Source organism: Oratosquilla oratoria, chromosome 3, assembly GCF_046742065.1.
Source record: "Oratosquilla oratoria isolate Oo_2021 chromosome 3, ASM4674206v1, whole genome shotgun sequence".
Classification (NCBI taxonomy): Eukaryota; Metazoa; Arthropoda; class Malacostraca; order Stomatopoda; family Squillidae; genus Oratosquilla; species Oratosquilla oratoria.
This window is the reverse complement of record NC_134779.1, coordinates 56,997,498-57,004,997: the sequence shown is the minus strand read 5'-3', so window position 1 is coordinate 57,004,997 and position 7,500 is coordinate 56,997,498.

The following is a 7,500-nucleotide window of genomic DNA, read 5'->3' as shown; positions in this document are numbered from 1 at the left end:
GAATAGCAGTTGAAGAATAGCTTTGGCTCTGGATATATCATATGGTTCAGCAAATTCAATTTTGCATGACAAACTAAGACTCAGCAAGCTTCCTGCGCAATGGGCCCCAAAAACGTTGCGCCAAACCAAAAACGTTGCGCCTAAAACAAAAACGTTGCGCCCAAACCAAACAATCGTTGCGCCCAAACTTCGAACTGATCTTTCATTGGCGATTCTGAGCGAAGTTGAGGCTGATGAAAAGCTGTTTACGAATCGACTTATTACAAGTGATGAGACCTGGATTTACAAATAAACAAATAATATAAAGTAAATGACAATGCACAAGCACTTTGAAAACTTGGATAAAAAATAAAAAATAAATTGTAAACACATGGCTAAGAGAGAGGACTGCTGAGTTCTTCAGAGAAGGCTTCAATGGATGGAAACATTGTCTTCAGGAGTGTGTTGAGCGGGATAGTAACTATGTTGAAAAATAAGCGCTTCGTGCATGCTCACTTCAGTTAAATACACAGTTTTTGGAAAAATCCCGCGAATTTTTATTTACCCTCATGTATATATATATATATATATATATATATATATATTATATACATATATATATATATATATATACATGTGTGTGTGTGTGTGTGTGTGTGTGTGTGTGTGTGTGTGTGTGTGTGTGTGTGTGTGTGTGTGTGTGTGTGTGTGTGTGTGTGTGTGTGTGTGTGTGTGTGTGTGTGTGTGTGTGTGTGTGTGTGTGTGTGTGTGTGTGTGTACGTGCGTGCGTATATCCAGGTATATGTACAAATACATATAACCATATCCACACGTATTTGTAACAATATCCTATCAACAGTCGCTGTATAACAAATCCAACAGAAACAGAAACACATCACCACGCCATTCCAAACCATATAGTGTCATTTCATCACTCCCTCCCGACGCCTCTGGCAAACCGCCTCCACATTACGACGCTATCTCCCCCCAGCATCCAACCCCAGGACACCCAAGACCACAACAAGAAGCGAGGGATCGTCATCAACACAAATAACAAGGCTTGCAACATCTCGACAACAACTTCAAAAGCAAAACAGTCAGGAACCTCATGTGACACCCTCTCTCTCTTCTCTCTCTCTCTCTCTCTCTCTCTCTCTCTCTCTCTCTCTCTCTCTCTCTCTCTCTCTCTCTCTCTCTCTCTCTCTCTCTCTCTCTCTCTCTCTCAAGTGCAAAAAGTCCTCCTTCCCCGGACGCTTCACGACCAGACAGCAACGCGACATCGTCCTCAGAGTTGGTCTTCCTCGAGACGAGAAAGAACTTGAAGAGACAAGTCATCCGAGCCACGGGCGTGGGACCCTTGTCGACCGCGAGTCTCCACCGTGTTTCAGAAACATGTAAATTTAAATAAATACAATTCTATAAGTATGTGTATGTATATACATAGATTTATACGTACCTATTGCATACATATACATATTAGCATATATATTAAGAAATAAACAATATACATATGTATATATATATATATATATATATATATATGTGTGTGTGTGTGTGTGTGTGTGTGTGTGTGTGTGTGTGTGTGTGTGTGTGTGTGTGTGTGTGTGTGTGTGTGTGTGTGTGTGTGTGTGTGTGTGTGTGTGTGTGTGTGTGTGTGTGTGTGTGTGTGTGTGCGTGTGTGTGTGCGTGTGTCTGTGTGTGTGTGTGTGTGTGTGTGTGTGTGTGTGTGTGTGTGTGTGTGTGTGTGTGTGTGTGTGTGTGTGTGTGTGTGTGTGTGTGTGTGTGTGTGTGTGTGTGTGTGTGTGTGTGTGTCTATACGTTTACATAACCACATCGCACATATGTCTTATATGTGAAAGCAAGGAATATCTACGTACATAATGATACAATACAGAAACTTCATGCTGCGGTCGTGGGACATCTTGGCCTACGGATGGACGGCGAGGCGGCAACACGTGGTCAGTAGCCCGGACGAAATGAAAACAGACCGGAGAGCTGTTTCCGGTGGGTTTGATCAGACGGCGACTAGACGACAACTGTGACGCTCTGGAGCAAGGAACAGGAACTGCCGTATGATCAATGCTATATACTATATATGTGTGTATGTGTATGTATATATGCATGTGCGTGTATATATATATATAAATATATATTTATATTTATATATATATATATACATATACATATATACACACACACACACACATACATATATATATATATATATATATATATATATATATATATATATATATATATATATATAGTTAGCCCTGTAACCCGCTGTCACCTCTCTTGCCATTGTTAGTCCTGTCACCACTGTAGCCACTGTAATCGCCCTTGTGGTCCTCACTTATGGATATGGCAACTCACTTCTTTTAGTTATAATCTTCTGTCTAGGAGAATGGAAACGTAGAAATTTTCTATATTTATCTCCAGCTAATTCTTATACAGCGCACTTCTCTGAGGTTCTATCACGGAATCCCCCGATAGCACGTATGCAAGATCCTATGTGAGCTTTGCAGTAACATAGTGATTTCCTTAGTCCAATGATCTTTAACTTTATATTTACGATCCTCCTCAAAGGGCGTGATCTTACAATCGTGAACCAATTGAATTTTATCCTTGTCCACCCTTTCACCAATCAGATTTTTTGTTTCAAGTCTATACGGCAATATACAAAGGATTACAAAGGCGGAGCATGCCGACAGGAGACCTTTTGATCCATATCTAGGTCGGATGCAAAAAAAAAAAAAAAAATCATAATAATAAATTAAAACTATAATAATGTAAAAAAAACAAATAAAATACATAAATAAATGCATAGGTATAGTTGAATAACAAACAAAAAGGTAAATAGTAAATGATTATAAATTGACATATAACTAATAATAAATGAAAATCAGACATACAAATTATAACAAAACAAAAACAAATAATATAACATAAATTATAATCATTACAGCATCTTACTTAGGTATTTATCTAAATGATTCTTAAAGCTTCGAACTGAACTACATTGCACTACCTGTGCAGGAAGTTTATTCCATTCATTAACTACACGGTTGGCAAAGTTGTTTGTACCTACTTCCAAATTGAATCTATTTCCGGACAGTTTGAGACCATTGTTTCTTGTCTGATTCTCATTCAATGTGAAAATTTTGTCACTTTTGATGTTGTCAATTCCCTTTAAAATCTTAAAGACCTGTATCAAGTCACCTCTGAGTCTACGCTTTTTTAGGGAAAACAGATTCATGTGCTTAAGTCGATTTTCGTATGATTTATTTTTGATATTTGGAATCAGTTTTGTGGCTCGCCGTTGTACTTTTTCCAGTCTGTCAATGTCTTTAATGAGATTCGGTGACCATACGGAAACAGCATATTCCAAATGTGGACGAACTAACGATTTATATAGCTTGTTAATGAGTGATGGACTTTTGAAATCAAAAGATCGCGCAATCAATCCCAGAATCTTATTTGCTTTCTCAGAGGCTGAAATACACTGCTTGGATGATTTGAGGTCGTTACTGATAATTACGCCGAGATCTTTTTTTACTATCCACTTTTTGTTGAATTTCCAAATAACTCGTAATCGTACTTACTGTTATTTTTACCTACGTGCATTACCTTGCGTTCACTTGTGTTAAATTTCATTAGCCATTTTTCAGATCATTGCTGTAATTGATCTAAATCTTCTTGAATATCTAATTGGTTTGAGTGATCATTTGCCACTCCGCACAGTTTTGTATCATCAGCAAATTTGGAAACAGTAGATTTTAGTCCATTGTCTATATCATTTATATATACTATGAATAGAAGTGGCCCAAGAACGGAACCCTGAGGAACTCCACTTGCAACATTTTTCCATCCAGAAGTTTTTCCATTTAAAACAACTCTCTGTTTTCGACCATTCAACCAATTACTAGTCCAACCTAATAGGCTACCACTTATTCCATGCAAAGCTAATTTAATAAGTAGTCTTTCGTGTGGGACGGTATCAAAAGCTTTTGCAAAGTCTAGATATATTAAATCTATATTGTTTCTTTTGTCATAATTCGAGATAACTGTGTTGTAGAATTCGAGTAAGTTAGTCACGCAAGAACGTTTCCGTCTGAAACCATGCTGGCTATCATTTATCAAACGGTTACTTTCTAAATGATATTCGATATCATCTCTGATTGTTTACTTAGAACAATCTCGAGTCTCTGCATAATTCTCACTTAGGTTACAAAGGAATGTCATGTCAGCAATATTGTAGACTTACCCTCGAGCTCCCGGGCTGTTATTATAAACACTACTTTTATTATCTACATAAGACGGAAAGCGGACTCATGCAGTTCGCTCGGCTTTATTATTAAACAGCATACCTGTAATATACAACAATCCGTCTTCTACCCCTCTTTCTAGCCTCATTTCTACCAGCTTCTTACCACTTAGTCGTCCCGACCAACCCTTTTCTACAAGTCTCTTACAAGGCTCCGGTATACTACAATTTTTATGCCGGTGAGTGTCGAATAGTTTTGATGTCTTCATCCTTCTGATTACAATAAATGATGTTAATGCAGCGACAACTAAGGAGGAGAAAAGAATTATTATGAAAATAAATATACCATAGTTACTATAAGAATTGTTCATTTTCGACCTCAATGGATATAGATTGCTTTTTTCAAAAGTGGTGAATTTTCTGGGAAGGTAATGTTGATATCTGCGAGGTATGATTTATCGGTTATGTGCACTGTATTAAGGGTATTAGCAATAGTGGAGATTGTCCCTGCATGAATTTCACACTTGTCAGAAACTGATATTGGACATTCAACTGATTTTAACTTAGGACCTAATTCAGGGCAGATGATACTCTTTTGTTTGGGAAAAATTGGAAATCTGAACTTTCTATGTTACTATGAGTAACCTGGTTTACATATATCTTATTATTTTTTGGTGATAATTCTGCATTACAGACATATTCTTAACTGGTGAGGCTTCACAAGAATTTTTCAATGCGTCACGGAACACAGTAAGAGAATCATGATTCAGCTAGAGTTTTTGTTAGTGACCTTACAATTTCAAGGTTATCATCAGAGATTGTATTCTCTTTTAAGCTATCAAGAGAGAGGATACAATTTAGTGAATCTAGAGTGGATATCTTATGTAATTTAGTGAATCTATTACTAATCATTGAGAAGGGTATCGGTTTGTATAGGTTAAATCTAAATTCAAAAGAAAAAGGAGCTTCAGTTATTACTGAAGAAACATTTAAGTATGAAGTTAACAAGGGCTGATAGAATGATATATTTACTTCATCAAAGAAAGGTTGAAAATTCTAATCATTCTTAGATGAGTTAATTATCCTTATAAGTTTGGGTATTGGGAGAAGGGAGGATGCAGCTTGACCAGAATTTGCTGAAACTAAATTTTGCACAAGGAATTCCAACTGAGATTGCATCTCGGTTATTCTTAACTGCATCGCATCAAACAGTAAGAAAATAAGTAAAGAATTTTCTTGTCCAGAGTGTCTGATACTGAGTTTCTCTAAATTCTCTGTAATCTCAGAGATCAAATCCCCGATATTTTCTATACTGGTTTATAAACTATCAATCTTTGTGACTTTTTCATTAAATCTACTCACAGAATTCTTTAAATCAGCAAAGAAGGCGAAATTGGATATCCCTAATCTAGCAAAGGCTCCTAAGGCTACAACCATCAAGCTTCTCTTTTCTCTACCATAGTTATGGAAATTTGCATTTATGAGATCAATTATACTCTCTATCTCGTTTATTTTATTTCCAAGTTTCCTTTGAGGAGCATTTTTATTTGAGATAATTTCTTTAATACTGTCTAAGTTTACTTTCATGGGGTAGTATGAGGTAGTATGTGTGAGCAAAATTTGACGCAGCCCGAAGGGATTTCTCCCCGTCTTCTCCTTTTATGCATGGGGGGACGGAGAGGGGGGTCGCCGATTTAATGAAGCGGCCTTGCTGTGGATGTGCTGTGTCATGCGACACTGCTTCTGACCCAGGGCAGTGGACAAGGTGCAGGGATGACCCGCCATCCAGGAGGTGCTAAGATAAGAGGGAGGGTGGAGGGGTGTGGAGTGTATTCAGGGATGGAATGGGTGGGAATGATTTTATGCCTTTTCCTTTTTGGCTACCACCCTTGTAAGGGGGAAAAATCCTTGGTATATGTATGTATGTATATAAATTTTTGATAATGGAGATTTTTTGAAATCTAAAACTATACTAAGGATATGATCTACCATTGTTATGTTGTCTTCGTATTGGACCAAGGCTCCAGGTTACACATGATTCCAATCCTATGCATACACCACACATATTAATATTATTAATATTACTAATCCAGTTATCATTTGTAAAAAAAAATGTGGTATTGATATTAAGATCATACATAATACGATCAACGTATTTCTGCTATTCTTCAGAACTCAAAGCTTCCCCAGTAGAATGTATAGAGTGGGTATCTTATTTTTCTTTTTCATCAAAAAGAGTTGCTGTCTTACAGTCATCACTGTCACAATTATCATCATAATTATGTTCTATCATAGTCCTTTTTATATCATCTACACGTCTAAATGACACTTCCCTAGTTTCTAAGCGTAAGATCTTGTATCTATTTCCACCTGCAAAATAAATTATTCTTACAAAAGGTTACAAAGGAAAAGCATACCGACAAGAAACCTTGTGGTCCGTAACTAGGTCGAATGCGAAAAAATTATGATAATGTTGAATAAATGAATAAATAAATAGATAGATGAATAAATAAATAGGTCAAATTAAATAATAAGCAAACAGGTAAATAGTGAATAATAATAAATGGACAGAAAAATAATGATAAATAACAATAAAATAAATAATAATAAACAAACAGGCAAATAATAGCAAACGAATAATATATAATAAATGGCAGGCATTACAACATCTTCCTTAGGGCTTAGGTGTTTATCTAAACGAATTTTCAATTTTCGAAAGGAACTACATTGCACTGCCTCCACAGGAAGTTTATTCTATTCATTAATTACACGGTTGGCGAAGTTGTTTCTACCAACTTTTGAATTCAGTCTATTTCCTGACAGTTTGAGACCATTATTTCTTGTCGGATTCTCATTCAGTGTGAAAATTTTGTCACTTTTGATGTTGTCAGTTCCCTTTAGAATCTTAAAGACCTGTATCAAGTCACCTCTGAGTCTACGCTTTTTGGGGGAAAACAGATTCATATGTTTTAGTCGATTTTCGTATGATTTATTTTTGATATTTGGAATCAGTTTTGTAGCTCACCGTTGTACTTTTTCCAATTCGTCGATGTCTTTAACGAGATTCGGTGACCATACAGAAACAGCATATTCCAAATGTGGACGAACTAACGATTTATAAAGCTTGTTAATGAGAGATGGACTTTTGAAGTCAAAAGATCGCGCAATCAGTCCTAGAATCTTATTTGCTTTCTCAGAGGCTTAAATACACTGCTTAGATGATTTGAGATCGTTATCGATAATTACGCCGAGATCCT